The sequence below is a fragment of the Nerophis ophidion genome, linkage group LG05 (genome assembly GCF_033978795.1).
Source record: "Nerophis ophidion isolate RoL-2023_Sa linkage group LG05, RoL_Noph_v1.0, whole genome shotgun sequence".
Classification (NCBI taxonomy): domain Eukaryota; kingdom Metazoa; phylum Chordata; class Actinopteri; order Syngnathiformes; family Syngnathidae; genus Nerophis; species Nerophis ophidion.
The window spans coordinates 13895194-13921321 of NC_084615.1; the positions used below are offsets into that span (position 1 = coordinate 13895194).

Below are 26128 nucleotides of genomic sequence, written 5' to 3' on the forward strand. Positions count from 1 at the left end.
TTCAGTAGGATTTATGGTCCGAGCTATTGAATATGCTAAAAAGAACAGTAAGCAGCTATGTTTTATTAATATACCGTAGATGCGTGTGTCAAATATTAGTCATTAAATGACTCCCGCCTCCTAGTGGTAGAGGGCGCTAGCGATCCTTCTTGCGACTACTCGGCTGCAGAAGAAGTGACAACAAGCAGCAAGAGTGAGCGGCGATCCTTTATTTTTTCCTCTCGCTTGCACTTCTAACATGGAGGATTACATATCAAAAGTAAAACAGTTTTCTAAACTGGACTTTCAATCGAAGCAGGAGGTAATAAAGGAAGATCTCCATCGAGACAGAGAGACTTTTAAAACTGAAGAAAGATAAGGAAGACTTCTATAAACAAGTTATCGATGCTTTTGATCAGAAGGAGCTGCGCATGGACTTCATTTATAAGTAAAGGTAAGACCATAATAACGTTTTTTTTATTAAATGTGCTTTTCACGATTGTATCCTTACATCACACTCAAATTTTTAAGCGCAGCCATAAATTTACCGCATGACTTTGGTAAGCGCCGGAGTGAGAAGAAGTTTTAAATTAATTAGCGCCCCGGCAGCAATTCAAGGAAATACGGTAAAGAAAAATGTTCCTACCTTCACACCTGGTGCAAAGTAGTCTGTTTGCATCCCGGGAGAACAGACCCCACAGCAAGTTGCGAAAACCCCCACGTCTTGACACTTCTTCACCACAACGGATCGATACAGCGTCCGCATTACTGAAGACGCCGAACCGATCCTCCTGTCCATCTCACCATCCACTCTTCCCTCACTCGGGAACAAGACTCTGCTGTACTTGAACTCCTCCACTAGGGGGCAAGGGTCTCCTCCCCAACCCGGAGATGGCACTACACCCTTTTCCGGGCGAGAACTATGGACTGGGACTTGGAGGTGCTGATTATATACTGTATGCTAATGGAACTTAACGTTAACTACTTTTTTCATCCGTTTGCGGAGTTCTACATTGTTTCCTCTTCATCCACCGTGTTTGGAGGGTGCATATTGTCCTGTGAGTAGTTGGTATTCAGCACAAGAATAGCTTTGTGCACGTGTCCTGCTGGAGTTCCAACCTCGTAACTGGGACGCTCATAGCCGGGCTGTGACGTCATCCCCAGCTCCGACTACCAACTTCCAAATACGATGTTTCTCAGATTATCACGGGGTTATGTTCCAGACCCCCTGTGGTGGAGGAATTCCTTCAAAGTAGGTATGCTATTTTTGTTTTTTAATGACAATTTTAATGCATTTAAAAGTTTTTTTATGGTCTTAATACACTCTAAAACGCACGCCAACTTAAACATGTTCTCACATCGTACTTTAAACTCTACAATGTACTGTACTAGGGTTGTACGGTGGACAAGAGACTAGTATAGTCTCGCGGTACTGACGGATCAAAAATGGTACGATAATCTGTTTGAAAAGTACCGGTCACGTCATGATATTGCTGGTTTTACGAACAGAGGAGCATGTTCAGCAGCGCACACGCACAGAGTACTTACAAGCAGAGACAGTGTGTAGACAGAAAAGGGAGAACGGATGCATTTTGATGTAAAAAGTAAAGATAAAGGTGAAGTTATAACACTGAAACACCCTCAGGAAGAGCTGCTTTAAGACATGGCTAGCTAGCACGCGGTTAATGTCCGTCCGCTGTCTTTAGCTACTTCAAAATCACTAATCCTCGCCTCCATGGCGAGAAATAAAGTACGTTTCTTACAAGTATATTATCACTGGAGGGCGAGGAATATGTAAACATGCTTCACTACACACCGTAAGGAGGATACAATAGCTCACCGCCGTCACAATGTAAACAAACGCCATGGGTGGAGCTACACCTGACATCCACTGTAATGATACGAAGTACAAGAGAGTATTTAGTTTGTTATTGTCGCAAAATCTTTTTTCCGTTTAAAAAACAATAAAAAATTATATTTTGTTTATAAACTCGGGAAATACGTTCCTGGACACATGAGGACTTTGAATATGACCAATGTATGATCCTGTAACTACTTGGTATCGGATCGATACCTAAATGTGTGGTATCATCCAAAACTAATGTAAAGTTACATTTTTGAAAGTAAAATATGTAAAAAAATGTATAATATAAAAAAATAAATAAAACATTTTGAAAAGGTCTGACATATATTGCGTAGCTAAGCAGTTAAGAGATTTCAAAACAAACAACAATATGTTATTATTTATATTTATATTATTTATTTATATCATAGTATAATGTTTACATACGGCCCTGCGATGAGGAGGCGACTTGTCCAGGTTGTACACTGCCTCCCGCCCGAATGCAGCTGAGATAGGCTCCGGCACACCCCGCGACCCCGAAAGGGACAAGCGGTAGGAAATGGATGGATGGATGTTTTATAATGTAGTTTCTTCAAAATAGCCACCCTTTGCTCGGATTACTGATATCATATTTACAGTATTTAGAAGCAAAAGTTAGGGTAAGTTTTGTTTTAAGCAACATCCATCCATCCATTTTCTACCGCTTGTCCCGTTTGGGGTGGAGGGGGTGCTGGAGCCTATCCCAGCTGCAGTGTTTTATCAATTTCAAAATATCAGCTTTTTCTTATTGTCTATTTGTTTAAATTTTTCCTTTTAAAAAAAAATTAATAATAGCACACTTTTTCACTGTCTTTTTTCCCCCATTTTACAGTTTTTTTTTTTTACCACTGTAATAATTAATATTAGTACACTTTTTCAGCTATAGGAAAAAGATGACACTAAGTTTGGTCTTTAAATATATCATTTTTTAAAATTTATTTTAATTTTATTTTACAACATAAAAATATACAGTACAGGCCAAAAGTTTGGACACACCTTCTCATTTAATGTCCATCCATCCATTTTCAACCGCTTATTCCCTTCGGGGTTGCAGGGGGTGCTGGAGCCTATCCCAGCTGCAGTGTTTTATTAATTTCAAAATCTCAGCTTTATCTTATTGTCTTTTTGTTTAAATTTTTACTTTTTTTAAAAAATTAATAATAGCACACTTTTCACTGTCTTTTTTCCCCCCCATTTTACAGTTTTTTTTACTACTGTCATAAATAATAGTAGTACACTTTTTCAGCTATAGGAAAAAGATGACACTAAGTTTGCTCTTTAAATATGTCCTTTTTTATTTTATTTTATTTTGTTTTACAACATAAAAATATACAGCACAGTCCAAAAGTTTGGACACACCTTCTCATTTAATGTCCATCCATCCATTTTCAACCGCTTATTCCCTTCGGGGTCGCAGGGGGTGCTGGAGCCTATCCCAGCTGCAATGTTTTATTCATTTCAAAATCTCAGCTTTATCTTATTGTCTTTTTGTTTAAATTTTTACTTTTTTTTTAAATTAATAATAGCACACTTTTCACTGTCTTTTTTTTCCCATTTTACAGGTTTTTTTTACTACTGTAATAAATAATATTAGTACACTTTTTCAGCTATAGGAAAAAGATGACACTAAGTTTGGTCTTTAAATATGTCATTTTTTAAATGTATTTTTATTTTGTTTTACAACATAAAAATATACAGTCTAGTCCAAAAGTTTGGACACACCTTCTCATTTAATGTCCATCCATCCATCCATCCGTTTTCAACCGCTTATTCCCTTCGGGGTAGCGGTGGGTGCTGGAGCCAATCCCAGCTGCAGTGTTTTATTAATTTCAAAATCTCAGCTTTATCTTATTGTCTTTTTGTTTAAATGTTTACTTTTTTTTATTATTAATAGCACACTTTTTCACTGTCTTTTTTTTCCCATTTTACAGGTTTTTTTTACCACTGTAATAATTAATAACAGTACACTTTTTCATTGTCTTTTTTTTTTCATTTTTATTTTTACAGTTTTTTTTACCACTTTAATAATTAATAATAGTACACTCTTTCATTGTCTTTTTTTTCCTTTTTTTTTTTTTACAAGTTTTTGTTTTACCACTGTATTAATTAATAATAGTACACTTTTTCATTGTCTTTTATTTTTTATTTTTTACAGTTTTTTTTACCACTGTAATAATTAATAATAGTACACTTTTTCATTGTCTTTTTTTTTCATTTTTAATTTTACAGTTTTTTTTACCACTTTAATAATTAATAATAGTACACTCTTTCATTGTCTTTTTTTTCATTTTTTACAAGTTTTTGTTTTACCACTGTATTAATTAATAATAGTACACTTTTTCATTGTCTTTTTTTTACCACTGTAATAATTAATAATAGTACACTTTTTCAGTGTCTTTTTTTTTTCATTTTTATTTTTACAGTTTTTTACCACTGTAATAATTAATAATGGTACACTTTTTCATTGTCTTTTTTTTTCATTTTTATTTTTACAGTTTTTTTTACCACTTTAACAATTAATAATAGTACACTCTTTCATTGTCTTTTTTTTTCATTTTTTTTTTACAAGTTTTTGTTTTACCACTGTATTAATTAATAATAGTACACTTTTTCATTGTATTTTTTTTATTAATTTTTAATTTTTTTTACAGTTTTTTTTTACCACTGTAATAATTAATAATAGTACACTTTTTCGGTGTCTTTTTTTTCATTTTTATTTTTACATTTTTTTTACCACTGTAATAATTAATAATAGTACACTTTTTCATTGTCTTTTTTTTTTCATTTTTATTTTTACAGTTTTTTTACCACTGTAATAATTAATAATAGTACACTTTTTCATTGTCTTTTTTTTCTTTTTTCTTTTTACAGTTTTTTTTAACCACTGTAATAATTAATAATAGTACACTTTTCAGCTATAGGAAAAAGATGACACTAAGATTGCTCTTTAAATATGTCCTTTTTTATTTTATTTTATTTTGTTTTACAACATAAAAATATACAGTACAGTCCAAAAGTTTGGACACACCTTCTCCTCATTCAATTTTTATTTTCATGACTATTTACATTGTAGATTGTCACATCAAAACTATGAATGAACACATGTGGCGTTATGTACTTAAGCACAAAACCTTTTTTATATTCTAATTTCTTCAAAATAGCCACCATTTGCTCTGATTATTGCTTTGCACACTCTTGGCATTCTCTCCATGAACTTCAAGCACACCTGTGAAGTGAAAACTATTTCAGGTGACTACCTCTTGAAGCTCATGGAGAGAATGCCAAGAGTGTGCAAATCAGTAAAATGAACAAAGGGTGGCTATTTTGAAGAAACTGGAATATAAAACATGATTTCAGTTATTTCACCCTTCCACATATGTTCATTCATAGTATTGATGTGACAATCTACAGTGTAAATAGTCATGGAAGTAAAGACAACACACGTGTAGAAGAAAGTACAACAAACACAAAAAAGAGCAAAAGTGAAGTGAAGGAGGTGACTTCCCTCCTGCCTCCACCCCTTTAGGGAGGGCATTGCAAGTCAAATTAGGCAAAAGAGGGGGGCGCTTGTAGTGAAACTAAAGGGACAAAAGACGCGTGGACCCTCCGTGGAATTAAAACACGGGAAGCCAGCACGCGCAGGAAGGAAGAAGTTTTGAAGTTGGAGTGAACTTTCTTTTTTGTTTGTTTTTTTTGTTTGACTCTTCTCAGCAAGCTTCAAGAAGCCGCCTCGAAAAGACTCGAATTTCCTCACCGAGAAGCGACACGAGTCAAGTAAGTAGCATTTCCTGCCTAAACGGGTCTGATGGACGACGACGCACAAAAAAAAGTGTCGCCGTGAACGCAACTGGACGAAGCGGACTGTTTCCTCACACAAACACGTGGCATTGCGACTTCTATTTCCTTACAAGAAATGACAATCAAATAGACTTTTTTTTTCTTTGACTAGGAGACGATTGAACTAAACAATAAACTAAATGAGGAGGATGGGGAGAAACGTCCTAAGATGTTTAGAAAGTGACCATTCGGAAGACATTGCTTAAAACTAAGAGTTCAAATGGAGCACACCTTTTAAAAGTTGTTATTTTTTGCACGTTTGCATGACTTACTTCCACGCTCATCGATAAGTTAATTGGTAGAAATACAGAACTACAGTTAAAAAACACAAAAGGGATCATTAGACGGGGGAAATAAAAATGTTGCATTCACTGACTCCAACAAAGTCGGCAATTTCCCCTCTCAGTTCTGAGAGAACTGCAGTTAAACGCAAAAGTGATCGTTACGTACAAATGTTGCCTTCACTGACTACAACAAAGTAGGACAGTTCCCCTTTCAGTTCTGAGAGAACTACAAGTAAAGTAAACAAAAGTCATCGTTAGACGGGGAGATAAAAAATATTGCCTTCACTGACTCCAACAAAGTCGGTCATTTCTCATTTCAGTTCTGAGAGAACTACAGCTAAACACGCGAAAGTGATCGTTGGATACAAATGTTGCCTTCACTGACTCCAACAAAGTAGAATATTTCCCATTTCAGTTCGAAAAGAACTACAACGAAAACAAACAAAAGTCATCGTTAGACAGGGAGATAAAAATGCTGCCTTCACTGACTTCAACAAAGTCGGTCATTTCCCCTTTCAGTTCTGAGAGAACCTCCAGCTAAACACGCAAAAGTGCTCATTACATACAAATGTTGCCTTCACTGACTACAACAAAGTAGGACATTTCCCCTTTCAGTTCTGAGAGAACTACAACTAAAACATACAAAAGTCATCGGGTGAGGTAAAAAAAAATGTTGCATTCACTGACTCCAACAAAGTCGGTCATTTCTCATTTCAGTTCTGAGAGAACTACAGCTAAACACGCGAAAGTGATCGTTGGATACAAATGTTGCATTCACTGACTCCAACAAAGTAGAATATTTCCCATTTCAGTTCTAAAAGAACTACAACGAAAACAAACAAAAGTCATCGTTAGACAGGGAGATAAAAATGCTGCCTTCACTGACTTCAACAAAGTCGGTCATTTCCCCTCTCAGGTCTGGGAGAACTACAGCTAAACACGCGAGAGTGATTGTTGGATACAAATGTCGCCTTCACTGGCTCCAACAAAGTAGGACATTTCCCCTTTCAGTTCTGAGAGAACTACAACTAAAGCAAACAATGATCATCGTTAGACGGGGGAGATAAAACATGTTGCATTCACTGACCCCAACAAAGTCGGTCATTTCCTCTCTCACTTCTGAGAGAACCTCCAGCTAAAAACGCAAAAGTGCTCGTTACATTCAAATGTTGCCTTCACTGACTACAACAAAGTAGGACATTTCCCCTTTCAGTTCTGAGAGAACTACAACTAAACACGCGAAAGTGATCGTTGGATACAAATGTTGCCTTCACTGACGCCAACAAAGTAGAATATTTCCCATTTCAGTTCTAAAAGAACTACAACGAAAACAAACAAAAGTCATCGTTAGACAGGGAGATAAAAATGCTGCCTTCACTGACTTCAACAAAGTCAGTCATTTCCCCTCTCAGGTCTGGCAGAACTACAGCTAAACACGCGAGAGTGATTGTTGGATACAAATGTTGCCTTCACTGGCTCCAACAAAGTAGGACATTTCCCCTTTCAGTTCTGAGAGAACTACAACTAAAGCAAACAATGATCATCGTTAGACGGGGGAGATAAAACATGTTGCATTCACTGACCCCAACAAAGTCGGTCATTTCCTCTCTCACTTCTGAGAGAACCTCCAGCTAAACACGCAAAAGTGCTCGTTACATTCAAATGTTGCCTTCACTGACTACAACAAAGTAGGACATTTCCCCTTTCAGTTCTGAGAGAACTACAACTAAAGCAAACAATGATCATCGTTAGACGGGGGAGATAAAACATGTTGCATTCACTGACCCCAACAAAGTCGGTCATTTCCTCTCTCAGTTCTGAGAGAACCTCCAGCTAAACACGCAAAAGTGCTCGTTACATTCAAATGTTGCCTTCACTGACTACAACAAAGTAGGACATTTCCCCTTTCAGTTCTGAGAGAACTACAACTAAAGCAAACAATGATCATCGTTAGACGGGGGAGATAAAACATGTTGCATTCACTGACCCCAACAAAGTCGGTCATTTCCTCTCTCAGTTCTGAGAGAACCTCCAGCTAAACACGCAAAAGTGCTCGTTACATTCAAATGTTGCCTTCACTGACTACAACAAAGTAGGACATTTCCCCTTTCAGTTCTGAGAGAACTACAACTAAAACATACAAAAGTCATCGGGTGAGATAAAAAAAAATGTTGCATTCACTGACTCCAACAAAGTCGGTCATTTCTCATTTCAGTTCTGAGAGAACTACAACTAAAGCAATCAATAGTCATCATTAGACGGGGGAGATAAAAATGTTGCATTTACTGACCCCAACAAAGTAGGACATTTCCCCTTTTAGTTCTGAGAGAACTACAACTAAAACATACAATAGTCATCGTTAGACGGGGGAGATAAAAAAAAATGTTGCATTCACTGACTCCAACAAAGTCGGAAATTTCTCATTTCAGTTCTGAGAGAACTATAGCTGCACGCGAAAGTGATCGTTACATACAAATGTTGCCTTCACTGACTCCAACAAAGTCGGTCATTTCCCCTCTCAGTTCTGACAGAACTGCAGTTAAATGCAAAAGTGATCGTTAGATACAAATGTTGCCTTCACTGACTCCAACAAAGTAGGATATTTCCCATTTCAGTTCTAAAAGAACTACAACGAAAACAAACAAAAGTCATCGTTAGACAGGGAGATAAAAATGCTGCCTTCACTGACTTCAACAAAGTCGGTCATTTCCCCTCTCAGGTCTGGGAGAACTACAGCTAAACACGCGAGAGTGATTGTTGGATACAAATGTCGCCTTCACTGGCTCCAACAAAGTAGGACATTTCCCCTTTCAGTTCTGAGAGAACTACAACTAAAGCAAACAATGATCATCGTTAGACGGGGGAGATAAAACATGTTGCATTCACTGACCCCAACAAAGTCGGTCATTTCCTCTCTCACTTCTGAGAGAACCTCCAGCTAAACACGCAAAAGTGCTCGTTACATTCAAATGTTGCCTTCACTGACTACAACAAAGTAGGACATTTCCCCTTTCAGTTCTGAGAGAACTACAACTAAACACGCGAAAGTGATCGTTGGATACAAATGTTGCCTTCACTGACTCCAACAAAGTAGAATATTTCCCATTTCAGTTCTAAAAGAACTACAACGAAAACAAACAAAAGTCATCGTTAGACAGGGAGATAAAAATGCTGCCTTCACTGACTTCAACAAAGTCAGTCATTTCCCCTCTCAGGTCTGGCAGAACTACAGCTAAACACGCGAGAGTGATTGTTGGATACAAATGTTGCCTTCACTGGCTCCAACAAAGTAGGACATTTCCCCTTTCAGTTCTGAGAGAACTACAACTAAAGCAAACAATGATCATCGTTAGACGGGGGAGATAAAACATGTTGCATTCACTGACCCCAACAAAGTCGGTCATTTCCTCTCTCACTTCTGAGAGAACCTCCAGCTAAACACGCAAAAGTGCTCGTTACATTCAAATGTTGCCTTCACTGACTACAACAAAGTAGGACATTTCCCCTTTCAGTTCTGAGAGAACTACAACTAAAGCAAACAATGATCATCGTTAGACGGGGGAGATAAAACATGTTGCATTCACTGACCCCAACAAAGTCGGTCATTTCCTCTCTCAGTTCTGAGAGAACCTCCAGCTAAACACGCAAAAGTGCTCGTTACATTCAAATGTTGCCTTCACTGACTACAACAAAGTAGGACATTTCCCCTTTCAGTTCTGAGAGAACTACAACTAAAACATACAAAAGTCATCGGGTGAGATAAAAAAAAATGTTGCATTCACTGACTCCAACAAAGTCGGTCATTTCTCATTTCAGTTCTGAGAGAACTACAACTAAAGCAATCAATAGTCATCATTAGACGGGGGAGATAAAAATGTTGCATTTACTGACCCCAACAAAGTAGGACATTTCCCCTTTTAGTTCTGAGAGAACTACAACTAAAACATACAATAGTCATCGTTAGACGGGGGAGATAAAAAAAAATGTTGCATTCACTGACTCCAACAAAGTCGGAAATTTCTCATTTCAGTTCTGAGAGAACTATAGCTGCACGCGAAAGTGATCGTTACATACAAATGTTGCCTTCACTGACTCCAACAAAGTCGGTCATTTCCCCTCTCAGTTCTGACAGAACTGCAGTTAAATGCAAAAGTGATCGTTAGATACAAATGTTGCCTTCACTGACTCCAACAAAGTAGGATATTTCCCCTCTCAGTTCTGAGAGAACTCCAGCTAAACACGCAAAAGTGATCGTTACCTACAAATGTTGCCTTCACCGGCTCCAACAAAGTAGGAAATTTCCCCTTTTAGTTCTGAGAGAACTACAACTAAAACATACAAAAGTCATCGTTAGACAGGGACGATAAAACATGTTGCATTCACTGACTCCAACAAAGTCGGAAATTTCCCCTCTCAGTTCGGAGAGAACTACAGCTACACACAAAAGTGATCGTTACATACAAATGTTGCCTTCACAGACTACAACAAAGTAGGACATTTCCCCTTTCAGTTCTGAGAGAACTACAACTAAAGCAATCAATAGTCATCATTAGACGGGGGAGATAAGAATGTTGCATTTACTGACACCAACAAAGTCGGTCATTTCCGCTCTCAGTTCTGAGAGAACTACAGCTAAACGCAAAAGTGATCGTTGGATACAAGTGTTACATTCATTCACTCCAACAAAGTAGGACATTTCCCCTTTTAGTTCTGAGAGAACCTCCAGCTAAACACGCAGAAGTGCTCGTTACATACAAATGTTGCCTTCACTGACTACAACAAAGTAGGACATTTCCCCTTTCAGTTCTGAGAGAACTACAACTAAACACACAAAAGTGATCTTACATACAAATGGTGCCTTCACTGACTCCAACAAAGTCGGTAATTTCTCATTTCAGTTCTGAAAGAACTACAGCTAAACACACAAAAGTGATCTTACATACAAATGGTGCCTTCACTGACTCCAACAAAGTAGGACATTTCCCCTTTCAGTTCTGAGAGAACTACAACTAAAGCAATTAATAGTCATCATTAGATGGGGGAAGATAAAAATGTTGCATTTACTGACCCCAACAAAGTCGGTCATTTCCCCTTTCAGTTCTGAGAGAACCTCCAGCTAAACACGCAAAATTGATCGTTAGATACAAATGTTGCATTCACTGACTACAACAAAGTCGATAAACGCAAAAGTGATCGTTACATACAAATGTTGCCTTCACTGACTACAACAAAGTAGGACATTTCCCCTTTCAGTTCTGAGAGAATTCCAGCTAAACACGCAAAAGTGATCGTTGGATACAAATGTTGCATTCACTGACTCCAACAAAGTCGGTAATTTCTCATTTCATTTCTGAAAGAACTACAGCTAAACACACAAAAGTGATCTTACATACAAATGGTGCCTTCACTGACTCCAACAAAGTAGGACATTTCCCCTTTCAGTTCTGAGAGAACTACAACTAAAGCAATTAATAGTCATCATTAGATGGGGGGAAGATAAAAATGTTGCATTTACTGACCCCAACAAAGTCGGTCATTTCCCCTTTCAGTTCTGAGAGAACCTCCAGCTAAACACGCAAAATTGATCGTTAGATACAAATGTTGCATTCACTGACTACAACAAAGTCGATAAACGCAAAAGTGATCGTTACATACAAATGTTGCCTTCACTGACTACAACAAAGTAGGACATTTCCCCTTTCAGTTCTGAGAGAATTCCAGCTAAACACGCGAAAGTGATCGTTACATACAAATGGTGCCTTCACTGACTCCAACAAAGTAGGACATTTCCCCTTTCAGTTCTGAGAGAACCACAACTAAAACAATAATAGTCATCATTAGACAGGGGGCGGGGGGATAAAAATGTTGCATTCACTGACTACAACAAAGTCGGTCATTTCCCCTTTCAGTTCTGAGAGAACTGCAGTTAAACGCAAAAGTGATCGTTACATACAAATGTTGCCTTCACTGACTACAACAAAGTAGGACATTTCCCCTTTCAGTTCTGAGAGAACTACAACTAAAGCAATAATAGTCATCATTAGACAGGGGGGGGATAAAAATGTTGCATTCACTGACTACAACAAAGTCGGTCATTTCCCCTTTCAGTTCTGAGAGAACTGCAGTTAAACGCAAAAGTGATCGTTACATACAAATGTTGCCTTCACTGACTACAACAAAGTAGGACATTTCCCCTTTCAGTTCTGAGAGAACTACAACTAAAGCAATAATAGTCATCATTAGACAGGGGGGGGGGATAAAAATGTTGCATTCACTGACTACAACAAAGTCGGTCATTTCCCCTTTCAGTTCTGAGAGAACTGCAGTTAAACGCAAAAGTGATCGTTAGATACAAATGTTGCCTTCACTGACTCCAACAAAGTAGGACATTTCCCCTTTCAGTTCTGAGAGAACTACAACTAAAGCAAACAAAAGTCATCGTTAGACAAAAAATGTTGCTTTCACTGACTCCAACAAAGTTGGTAATTTCCCCTTTCAGCTGGGAGACGTCAGTGTCTTTACATTCCGGAGAAGGTGCTTTTATGAGGAGGTAAACACAGTCCAAGTGTGTCAACACTCACTATAAATAGTAGCGTCAGAGTGGGCTCATGTGTTCTGTACATTACAAGCACGGGTTGTGCACTTGAACGCGACAGCAGCCTCTCCTCCAGGAGGCAAGGAGGAAGGGGGCGTGGCCCGACTGTGTCCCGCAGACCGCCCAGGGGCTCCGTAACTGGACGCCGCGCGGAGGCCGTGCCCGCGGCGAGACAGCTGCTCTTGGAGCACTTTCCTGCTTTTATACCACTTTATAATGGGGCCCCTTTAAAGAAGACCTGCTGTTTTGAGTTTATTTTCTCTGAAACGAATGAGGGAAAAATAATAATAAAATAAAAGTTTTTTCTGCACTTTTGGTGTTGGTCACAATAATCATCAACAATAAGTGCATAACTTAATTGGGAAAAGGCATCATAGTGATATTAATTGCAATATTATTATGTCCGTCCAAAGCAGACAATTCCCCACTCCTTATTATTTTATTACCATTTATAATGATATTTTGCTTCTTCTTATTATTTTGCATCTTGTTTTATGTCAAAGATGAACACACCTATCTATACATTTATTTATAAAAAATATAATATCTTTATTACAAAAAATTCAATGCCTACCAAACCGTCCGTCCATCCATCCATTTCCTACCACTTGTCCCTTAAGTTATATTTTTCTTCTAATTTCATGGCCCCAAAAACACCATTAATCCAATCCACTTTATTTGTATAGCACATGAAAAAAAAAAAATAATAATAAAAAAATAAATATATATATATATATACATATATATATATATATACATTATCTAAATAATATATATATATATATATTTTTTATTATTTATATAAATTATATATATATATATATATTTTTTTTTCATGTGCTATACAAATAAAGTGGATTGGATTAATGGGCTGCGACTTGTCCAGGGTGTACCCTGCCTTCCGCCCGATTGTAGCTGAGATAGGCGCCAGCTCCCCCCGCGACCCCGAAAGGGAATAAGCGGTAGAAAATGGATGGATGGATGGATGGATTAATGGGGTTTTTGGGGCCATGAAATTAGAAGAAAAATATAACTTAAGGGACAAGTGGTAGGAAATGGATGGATGGATGGACGGTTTAGTAGGCATTGAATTTTGTGTAATAAAGTGATCGTTAGATACAAATGTTGCCTTCACTGACTCCAACAAAGTAGGATATTTCCCCTTTCAGTTCTAAGAGAGCTACAACTAAACCAAACAAAAGTCATCGTTAGACGAGGCGATAAAACATGTTGCATTCACTGACTCCAACAAAGTCGGTCATTTCCCCTTTCAGTTCTGAGAGAACCTCCAGCTAAACACGCAAAAGTGCTCGTTACATACAAATGTGTGTGTATGTATGTATGTGTATATATATATATATATATATATATATATATATATATATATATATATATATATATATATATATATATATCCATCCATCCTCTACCGCCCATTCCCTGTGGGGTCGCGGGGGGCGCTGGTGCCTATCTCAGCTACAATCGGGCGGAAGGCGGGGTACACCCTGGACAAGTCACCACCTCATCGCAGGGCATATATATATATATATATATAGTTCACAAAGTGCTGCACAGAAGTTAAGACACACATTCTAGAAGAGTCAGTCATATAAAACATTTAAGTATGAAAGAGTAAATACATAAAATACATCAGAGAAAATAAAATACAGTAAAATCACACAACTCTCATGCTGGTTTAAAAGCCAAAGAGTAAAAATGTGTTTTAAAGGCCTACTGAAATGAGATGTTCTTATTTAAACGGGGATAGCAGGTCCATTCTATGTGTCATACTTGATCATTTCGCCATATTGCCATATTTTTGCTGAAAGGATTTAGTAGAGAACAGTTTGCAACTTTCGGTGCTAAAAGAAAAGCCCTGCGTTTACCGGAAGTAGCAGACCATGACGTCACATGTTTGATGGCTCCTCACATCTTCACATTGTTTTTAATGGGAACCTCCAACAAAAACAGCTATTCGGACCGAGAAAACGACAATTTCCCCATTAATTTGAGCGAGGATGAAAGATTTGTGTTTGAGGATATTGATAGCGACGGACTAGGAAAAAAAAAAACGCGATTGCATTGGGACGGATTCCGATGTTTTTAGACACATTTACTAGGATAATTCTGGGAAATCCCTTATCTTTCTATTGTGTTGCTAGTGTTTTAGTGAGTTTAATAGTACCTGATAGTCGGAAGGGTGTCTCCATGGGTGTCTTGACGCCAGTGTCTCAGGGGAGTCGACAGCAGCTTCATGGACGGCACAAACTCCGGTAAGAACTGACTTTTTAACCACAATTTTCTCACCGAAACCTGCCGGTTGACATGTAGTCGGGATCCATGTTCTCTTGACTGCGCTCTGATCCATAGGAAAGTTTCACCTCCAAGAATTTTAAACAAAGAATCACCATGTGTTTGTGTGGCTAAAAGCTAAAGCTTCCCAACTCCATCTTTCTACTGTGACTTCTCCAATATTAATTGAACAAATTGCAAAAGATTCAGCAACACAGATGTCCAAAAAACTGTGGAATTATGCCGTTAAAGCAGACGACTTTTAGCTGTGTGTGTGTGCAGCGCTCATACTTTTAAAAGCCCGTGACGTCTTGCGTACACGTCATCATTACACGACGTTTTCAAGACGAAACTCCCGGGAAATTTAAAATCGCAATTTAGTAAACTAAAAAGGCCGTATTGGCATGTGTTGCAATGTTAATGTTTCATCATTGATATATAAACTATCAGACTGCATGGTGGGTAATAGTGGGTTTCAGTGGGCCTTTAATATTGTCAATCCCACGTAAAAGAGGAGCGATGTTCATATGTTGTTGATATTCAGTGTTTTATTGTTCATAGTTAATATTGCCAATCCCACGTAAAAGAGGAGCAATGTTCATATTATTGTTGATATTCAGTGTTTTACTGTTCATAGTTAATATTGTCAATCCCACGTAAAAGAGGAGCGACGTTCATATGTTGTTGATATTCAGTGTTTTATTGTTCATAGTGAATACTGTCAATCCCATGTAAAAGAGGAGCGATGTTCATATGTTGTTGATATTCAGTGTTTTATTGTTAATAGTTAATATTGCCAATCCCACGTAAAAGATTACCGATGTTCATATGTTGTTGATATTCAGTGTTTTATTGTTCATAGTTAATATTGCCAATCCCACGTAAGAGGAGCGATGTTCATATGTTGTTTATAGTCAATGTTTTATTGTTCATAGTTAATATTGTCAATCCCACGTAAAAGAGGAGCAATGTTCATATTGTTGTTGATATTCAGTGTTTTATTGTTCATAGTTAATATTGCCAATCCCACGTAAAAGAGGAGCGATGTTCATATGTTGTTGATATTCAGTGTTTTATTGTTCATAGTTAATATTGCCAATCCCACGTAAAAGAGGAGCGATGTTCATATGTTGTTGATATTCAGTGTTTTATTGTTCATAGTTAATATTGCCAATCCCACGTAAAAGATTACCGATGTTCATATGTTGTTGATATTCAGTGTTTTATTGTTCATAGTGAATACTGTCAATCCCATGTAAAAGAGGAGCGATGTTCATATGTTGTTGATATTCAGTGTTTTATTGTTAATAGTTAATATTGCCAATCCCACGTAAAAGATTACCGATGTTCATATGTTGTTGATATTCAGTGTTTTATTGTTCATAGTTAATATTGCCAATCCCACGTAAAAGAGGAGCAATGTTCATATTATTGTCGATATTCAGTGTTTTACTGTTCATAGTTAATATTGCCAATCCCACGTAAAAGAGGAGCGACGTTCATATGTTGTTGATATTCAGTGTTTTATTGTTCATAGTTAATATTGCCAATCCTACGTAAAAGAGGAGCAATGTTCATATTATTGTTGATATTCAGTGTTTTATTGTTCATAGTGAATACTGTCAATCCCATGTAAAAGAGGAGCGATGTTCATATGTTGTTGATATTCAGTGTTTTATTGTTAATAGTTAATATTGCCAATCCCACGTAAAAGATTACCGATGTTCATATGTTGTTGATATTCAGTGTTTTATTGTTCATAGTTAATATTGCCAATCCCACGTAAGAGGAGCGATGTTCATATGTTGTTTATAGTCAATGTTTTATTGTTCATAGTTAATATTGTCAATCCCACGTAAAAGAGGAGCAATGTTCATATGTTGTTTATAGTCAATGTTTTATTGTTCATAGTTAATATTGTCAATCCCACGTAAAAGAGGAGCAATGTTCATATTGTTGTTGATATTCAGTGTTTTATTGTTCATAGTTAATATTGTCAATCCCACGTAAAAGAGGAGCAATGTTCATATGTTGTTTATAGTCAATGTTTTATTGTTCATAGTTAATATTGCCAATCCCACGTAAAAGAGGAGCGATGTTCATATGTTGTTGATATTCAGTGTTTTATTGTTCATAGTTAATATTGCCAATCCCACGTAAAAGAGGAGCGATGTTCATATGTTGTTGATATTCAGTGTTTTATTGTTCATAGTTAATATTGTCAATCCCATGTAAAAGAGGAGCGATGTTCATATGTTGTTGATATTCAGTGTTTTATTGTTAATAGTTAATATTGCCAATCCCACGTAAAAGATTACCGATGTTCATATGTTGTTGATATTCAGTGTTTTATTGTTCATAGTGAATATTGTCAATCCCACGTAAAAGAGGAGCGATGTTCCTATGTTGTTGATATTCAGTGTTTTATTGTTCATCGTTAATATAGTAAATCCCACGTAAAAGAGGAGCAATGTTCATATGTTGTTGATATTCAGTGTTTTATTGTTCATAGTTAATATTGTCAATCCCACGTAAAAGAGGAGCAATGTTCATATGTTGTTTATAGTCAATGTTTTATTGTTCATAGTTAATATTGCCAATCCCACGTAAAAGAGGAGCGATGTTCATATGTTGTTGATATTCAGTGTTTTATTGTTCATAGTTAATATTGCCAATCCCACGTAAAAGAGGAGCGATGTTCATATGTTGTTGATATTCAGTGTTTTATTGTTCATAGTTAATATTGCCAATCCCACGTAAAAGAGGAGCAATGTTCATATGTTGTTTATAGTCAATGTTTTATTGTTCATAGTTAATATTGTCAATCCCACGTAAAAGAGGAGCAATGTTCATATTGTTGTTGATATTCAGTGTTTTATTGTTCATAGTTAATATTGCCAATCCCACGTAAAAGAGGAGCGATGTTCATATGTTGTTCATATTCAGTGTTTTATTGTTCATAGTTAATATTGTCAATCCCATGTAAAAGAGGAGCGATGTTCATATGTTGTTGATATTCAGTGTTTTATTGTTAATAGTTAATATTGCCAATCCCACGTAAAAGATTACCGATGTTCATATGTTGTTGATATTCAGTGTTTTATTGTTCATAGTTAATATTGCCAATCCCACGTAAAAGAGGAGCGATCTTCATATGTTGTTTATAGTCAATGTTTTATTGTTCATAGTTAATATTGTCAATCCCACGTAAAAGAGGAGCAATGTTCATATTGTTGTTGATATTCAGTGTTTTATTGTTCATAGTTAATATTGTCAATCCCACTTTCTTTATTTTCATGTACATTTTGGGTGTTCCATTTAGTAAAAAACTATAAAATTCCATTTTGAGGTGGTCTGTCATAACTTTTTTAGAATTCTATCGGACATTGTGACTTTTGGTTATTATTGTTCCTGAAAAAAGGGACCCAAACACACATACTGTACAGCTAAATGTGTATAAATCATTTCTACACACATACACATTGGCCCCTTATGACATATTTTTCTCCCTGGGGAAAATAAAGTAGCATCAATAGATGTGGAACATGGTAGTATCGTGTTTATATACATGACTAACTTCTCATTCAATGTGTTTTCTTTATTTTCATGACTATTTACATTGTAGATTGTCACATCAAAACTAGGAATGAACACATGTGGAGTTATGTACAAACCCCGTTTCCATATGGGTTGGGAAATTGTGTTAGATGTAAATATAAACAGAATACAATGATTTGCAAATCCTTTTCAACCCATATTCAGTTGAATATGCTACAAAGACAACATATTTGATGTTCAAACTCATAAATATATATTTTTTGCAAATAATCATTAACTTTAGAATTTGATGCCAGCAATACGTGACAAAGAAGTTGGGAAAGGTGGCAATAAATACTGATAAAGTTGAGGAATGCTCATCAAACACTTATTTGGAACATCCCACTGGTGTGCAGGCTAATTGGGAACAGGTGGGTGCCATGATTGGGTATATAAACAGCTTCCCAAAAAATGCTCAGTCTTTCACAAGAAAGGATGGGGCGAGGTACACCCCTTTGTCCACAACTGCGTGAGAAAATAGTCAAACAGTTTAAGAACAACGTTTCTCAAAGTGCAATTGCAAGAAATTTAGGGATTTCAACATCTACGCTCCATAATATCATCAAAAGGTTCAGAGAATCTGGAGAAATAACTCCACGTAAGCGGCATGGCCGGAAACCAACATTGAATGACCGTGACGTTCCATCCCTCAGATGGCACTTTATCAAAAACCGACATCAATCTCTAAAGGATATCACCACATGGGCTCAGGAAGACTTCAGAAAACCACTGTCACTAAATACAGTTGGTCGCTACATCTGTAAGTGCAAGTTAAAGCTCTACTATGCAAAGCGAAAGCCATTTATCAACAACATCCAGAACGCCGCCGGCTTCTCTGGGCCCGAGATCATCTAAGATGGACTGATGCAAAGGGGAAAAGTGTACTGTGGTCTGACGAGTCCACATCTCAAATTGTTTTTGGAAATATTCGACATGGTGTCATCCGGACCAAAGGGGAAGCGAACCATCCAGACTGTTATCGACGCAAAGTTCAAAAGCCAGCATCTGTGATTGTCCGGGGGTGCATTAGTGCCCAAGGCATGGGTAACTTACACATCTGTGAAGGCACCATTAATGCTGAAAGGTACATACAGGTTTTGGAACAACATATGCTGCCATTTAAGCGCCGTCTTTTTCATGGACGCCCCTGCTTATTTCAGCAAGACAATGCCAAGCCACATTCAGCACGTGTTACTAAAGCGTGGCTTCGTTAAAAAAGAGTCCGGGTACTTTCCTGGCCCGCCTGCAGTCCAGACCTGTCTCCCGTGGAAAATGTGTGGCGCATTATGGAGCGTAAAATACGACAGCGGAGACCCCGGACTGTTGAACGACTGAAGCTCTACATAAAACAAGAATGGGAAAGAATTCCACTTTCAAAGCTTCAACAATTAGTTTCCTCAGTTCCCAACGTTTATTGAGTGTTGTTCAAAGAAAAGGTGATGTAACACAGTGGTGAACATGCCCTTTCCCAACTACTTCGGCACGTGTTGCAGCCATGAAATTCTAAGTGAATTATTATTTCGCAAAAAAAAAAAAAAAGTTTATGAGTTTGATCATCAAATATCTTGTCTTTGTAGCGCATTCAACTGAATATGGACTTCGACTTCGACTTCCTTTTTATTGTCGTTCAAATTTGAACTTTACAGCACAGATATGAACGAAATTTCGTTACATAAGCTCATGGTAGTGCAGGATAAAAAAAAACAATAAGGTGCATATATAATTAAATAAATATATATAAATATATATAAATAAATAAATCAATAGATTATATTACTGTACAGACAAATATATTGCACTTTTTCACATGCGTCCACATTTATGGATGTATGTTATATTGTCTTTTTTATTCCAGCGAGGTAATCCATTTTGGGAGGAGTTCAATCAATCAATCAATGTTTATTTATATAGCACCAAAACACAAATGTCTCAAAGGACTGTACAAACCATTACGACTACGACATCCTCGGAAGATTCCACAAAAGGGCAAGGAAAACTCACACCCAGTGGGCAGGGAGAATTCACATCCAGTGGGACGCCAGTGACAATGACTATGAGAAACCTTGGAGAGGACCTCAAATGTGGGCAACCCCCCCTCTAGGGGACCGAAAGCAATGGATGTCAAGCGGGTCTAACATGATACTGTGAAAGTTAAATCCATAGTGGCTCCAACACAGCCGCGAGAGTTCAGTTCAAAGCGGATCCAAGACAGCAGCGAGAGTCCCGTCCACAGGAAACCATCCCAAGCGGAGGCGGATCAGCAGCGTAGAGATCTCCCCAACCGATACACAGGCAAGCGGTCCATCCTGGGTCTCGACTCTGGACAGCTAGTACTTCATCTATGGTCATCGGACCGGACCCCCTCCACAAGGGAGGGGGGGGCATAGGAGAAAAAAGAAAAGAAGCGGCAGATCAACTGGTCTAAAAAGGAGGTCTATTTAAAGGCTAGAGTATACAGATGAGTTTTAAGGTGAAACTTAAATGCTTCTACTGAGGTAGCATCTCGAACTGTTACCGGGAGGGCATTCCAGAGTACTGGAGCCCGAACGGAAAACGCTCAATAGCCCAGCAGACTTTTTTTGGGCTTTAGGAATCACTAATAAGCTGGAGTCTTTTGAACGCAGATTTCTTGCCGGGACATATGGTACAATACAATCGGCAAGATAGGATGGAGCTAGACTGTGTAGTATTTTATACGTAAGTAGTAAAACCTTAAAGTCACATTTTAAGTGCACAGGAAGCCAGTGCAGGTGAGCCAGTATAGGTATATATATATATATGTATATATGGTATATACCAGGGGTGCCCATTACGTCGATCGCGAGCTACCAGTCGACCGCGGGGGGTGTGTCAGTCGATCTCCAGCCAGGCTTTTAAAAAAAACCGACCTAAAAATTAGTGATCATCAATCTTCACCAAGACGTCACTTAAATGACATTCACGGTACCGGAGGGTCTTGTGAGATGACGCTGGCTGCTGCAAGATCATTATTATTAAAATATAACCGAGAGGAAGGCGAGAAACACTTTTTATTTCAACAGACTCTCGCGCCGTACCTTCCGTCAAAACTCTAAAGGCCGACTGCACATTTCCTATCTAAACAATAAAAGCCCTGCTTCATGCTGCCTGCGCTAACTAAATACAGAGTCTCGTAAAACTGGCGTGCACAAGCGATCCCTCAGAAAGCTGGCGTGGACATCACTTGTGCACGCCAGCTTTCCGAGACTCTTATTTTGTTAGCGCAGGCAGCATGAAGCAGGGCTTTTATTGTGAAGATAGGAAATGTGCAATCGGTCTTTAGAGTTTTGACTGAAGGGACGGCGCGAAAGTCTGTTGAAATAAAAAGTGTTTCTCGCCTTCCTCTCTGTCCTTTTTCATAATAATGAACTGGCAGCAGCCAGCGTCATCTCACAAGACCCTCGGGTGCCGTGAATGTCAATCAAGCAAGCTACGGAATTTGCCGCCAATGTTTTTCCTGTAAAGTGTATGGAAGCTGGATGAATTAGATGCCAAAAACCAACCACTTTCATGTGGTATTGTACAGAAAGGACAACTTTTTTTCTCCTCGGTTTGAAAATGTGGGCGTTATCCTCATTACTGTCTGATTCCAATCAATGCAAGTCATCAGAATCAGGTAATACACCAACTTATATTCTTGTCTTTGTGAAAGAAAGACATCTATATGTGTTACACATGCTTGTATTATCATTAAACACATTTAACTTGTTTACAAAAATGTCTCTTTCATAAATAAATAAATATAAATGATACATATAAATGAGGTAGATCCCCTCGAGTTGGTCAATTGAAAAGTAGCTCGCCTGCAGAAAAAGTGTGGGCACCCCTGGTATATACAGTATAGGCGTAATATGATCAAACTTTCTTGTTCTTGTCAAAAGTCTAGCAGCCGCATTTTGTACCAACTGTAATCTTTTAATGCTAGACATGGGGAGACCTGAAAATAAAATAGGTTACAGTAATCAAGACGAGGCGTAACAAACGCATGGATGATGATCTCGGCGTCTTTAGTGGACAAAATGGAGCGAATTTTAGCAATATTATGGAGATGAAAGAAGGCCGTTTTAGTAACGCTTTTAATGTGTGACTCAAAGGAGAGAGTTGGGTCGAAGATAATACCCAGATTCTTTACCGAGTCACCTTGTTTTATTATTTGGTTGTCAAATGTTTGAGGGGCTAATTTAATTATGGTGCGTTTAAGAGTCTTACGGCCTGAGGGAAGAAGCTGTTACAGAACCTGGAGGTTTTGCTTCGGAGGCTGCGGAACCTCTTTCTAGTGTCCAGCAGTGAAAACCGTCCTTGGTGGGGGTGGGAGGAGTCTTTGCAGATTATGCAGAATATGGGTTGAAAAGGATTTGCAAATCATTGTATTCCGTTTATATTTACATCTAACACAATTTCCCAACTCACATTGAATTATATTATATATATTATTGTATTATATATTATATATATATATATATTGTATATGTATAGGGGTGGGACCTAATAAGTTTACTTCTTCCCACTCCCTTTTGAGCCAATCTTGACATCTACAAAAGATTAGTCACATGTAATGTTTTCAATGTAGTTGTAAAAATAATGTATCGATGTATTTCTTTTGTATTTTATGTCATTCTCTTGTTTTGTTTGCATGGCTCAAAATAAACCATTCATTCATTCATATGGAAACGGGGTTTGTATACATGAATAGGGAATCTAGCTATCTTGTAACATTGCATCATTCAGCCTCGCTCAGGTATTTCAGGAAGCAAATTCCTTATATGGCCTGAACACACACACACCCATGAGAACACACACACACTTCACAGCCCTGTGACAGTTTGTCTCACAACGTCCCGCCAACATCAAAGCTGCCTGCATCTTAGTGTTGGGAGTCCTGGTTGTGTGTGGACAGGAATGTCACAAGAACACGAACGCCCTATTTTGATTGTGATTAGCTGACATTTGAATGCATAATTGAAGAAGTTCTCATTAAAAGAACTGGAGGACAAATAGTTCCCTCCCTGTGTTCCCGTCCTCTTTTTGCCGGTTGAATGCCAAATGGTTATATTTGGAACTATGCTTCCTCTTGAAATGTTTTCCAGTGTGTGTGTGTGTGTCAGGGTGCTCGTGACTGGTAAGGGTCATGAATGATTTAGGTTGCAGCGACCTGCGGCGTGTGTGTGTGTGTGTGTGTGTGTGTGTGTGTGTGTGTGTGTGTGTGTTCTCCAATATTATTTACCCCCGTTACGTCATTTTGTCAAAGGGCGTTTGTACGTTCATGTGTGACACATTAGGGCAGGGGTAGGGAACTTATTGCTCTAGAGCCAGATGTAGCTCTTTTGATGACTACATATGGCTCTCAGATAATTATATTTATATAGCGCTTTTCTCTAGTGACTCAAAGCACTTTACAAAGTGACACCCAATATCTAATTTACATTTAAACCAGTGTGGGTGGCACTGGGGGCAGGTGTGTAAAGTGTCTTGCCCAAGGACACAACGGCAGTGACTAGGATGGCGGAAGCGGGAATCGAACCTGGACCCCTCGGGTTGCTAGCACGGCCACTCTCCTAACCGAGCTATGCCGAGTAACCGCGTAATACTCTTCCATATCAGTAGGTGGCAGTCGGAAACTAATTGCTTTGTAGATGTGGAAAACAGCGGTAGGCAGGGTGCAGGTAAAAAGGTGTCTAATGCTTAAACCAGGGGTAGGGAACCTATGGCTCTAGAGACAGATGACTGCATATGGCTCTAGAGCCAGATGACTTCATATGGCTCTCAGATAAATCTTAGCTGACATTGCCTAACGCGATAAGTAATGAATAATTCCACTGGTAATTCCACAGTTTCAAAAATAACGTTCAAATTATAAAACATTCTCATGCATTTTAATCTAACCATCCATTTTCTACCGCACCTGTTCAAGATGTCGCATTAATGGTAAGAAGTATTATATGTATTATTGGTTAACAATGTTGTTAAAGGGGAACATTATCACAATATCAAAAGGGTTAAAAACAATAAAAATCAGTTCCCAGTGGCTTGTTGTATTTTTTGAATTTTTTTTCAAAATTTTACCGGTCTCGGAATATCCCTAAAAAAAGCTTTAAAGTGCCTTATTTTCGCTCTCTGCGAAGACACTGGCCATTTCCCTGTGACGTCACACAGTGCTGCCAATGTAAACAAACAATGGGAATACCACAGCAAGATATAGTGACATTAGCTCGGATTCAAACTCGGATTTCAGCGACTTAAGCGATTCAACAGATTATGCATGTATTGAAACAAATGGAGTATGAAAGTATTGAAGAAGAAACTGAAGCTATTGAGCGAATTCATAGTCATAGCATGGCCATATAGCTGCGTTAGCATCGCCGGTAAAATGTGCGGACCAAACGATTAGGACTTTCGCATCTTTTGACACGGGAGCAACTTAAATCCGTCGATTGGTAAGTGTTTTTTTCGCATTTAATGTGGGTGGAAGGAAACGTAATATAGTTGCAAATGCACCTGCAGGTTATCCATACATCTCTGTGCCATGTCTGCTTTAGCACCGCCGGTAAATAGCATGTTAGCATCGATTAGCGTAGCATGTTAGCATCGATTAGCTGGCAGTCAACATCAACAAAACTCACCTTTGTGATTTCGTTGACTATCGTTGCAAATGCATCTGCAGGTTATCCATACATCTCTGTGCCATGTCTGTCTTAGCATTGCCGGTCAAATGTGGAGACACTTTGGTACATTCAATGGGGGTCTGGCGGCAGACACTTTGGCATCTTCGGGCCAGTGGTGCAACTTGAATCCCTCCCTGTTAGTGTTGTTACACCCTCCGACAACACACCGACGAGGCATGATGTCTCCAAGGTTCCAAAAAATGGTCAAAAAAACGGAAAATAACAGAGCTGAGACCCGGTGTTTGTAATGTGTTGAAAATGAAAATGGTGGGTGTGTTACCTCGGCGACGTCATCGCCTCCAGCGCGATAAACAGAAAGGCGTTTAATTCGCCAAAATTCACCCATTTAGAGTTCGGAAATCGGTTAAAAAAAATACATGGTCTTTTTTCTGCACCATCAAGGTATATATTGACGCTTATATAGGTCTGGTGATAATGTTCCCCTTTAACAACACTCAGTAAAGGTTTGGAAACTGAGGAGACACATTTTTCAGGTGGAATTCTTTCCCATTTTTGCTTACAGGGGAACATTACCACCAGACCTATGTAAGCGTCAATATATACCTTGATGGTGCAGAAAAAAGACCATGTATTTTTTTTTTAACCGATTTCCGAACTCTAAATGGGTGAATTTGGGCAAATTAAACGCCTTTCTGTTTATCGGTCTTTTAGCGATGACGTCAGAACGTGACGTCACCGAGGTAACACACCCGCCATATTAATTTTCACATTACAAACACCGGGTCTCAGCTCTGCTATTTTCCGTTTTTTCGACTATTTTTTGGAACCTTGGAGACATCATGCCTTGTCGGTGTGTTAACAGGGAGGGATTAAAGTTGCACCACTGGCAAGAAATCTGCCGCCAGACCCCCATTGAATGTACTAAAGCAGGGGTGTCAAACTCAAATACAGAGTGGGCCAAAATTTAAAACTGAACAAAGCCGCGGGCCAGGGTTGAACAAATTAACCTTTTAATAGGGAC

The 26128-nt window shown here is 38.2% G+C and overlaps 1 protein-coding gene across 1 annotated transcript in view; it reads left to right on the forward strand.

Moving 5' to 3' along the window:
- Positions 1 to 5421: 5421 nt before the first annotated feature.
- The window catches only part of slc43a1a (solute carrier family 43 member 1a), a 97541-nt gene continuing 76834 nt past the window's right edge, over positions 5422 to 26128 (forward strand). Inside the window, exon 1 of the mRNA XM_061900086.1 lies at positions 5422 to 5635. The gene's annotated coding sequence lies outside the window, so the exon portion shown is untranslated. The remainder of the gene's footprint in view (positions 5636 to 26128) is intronic.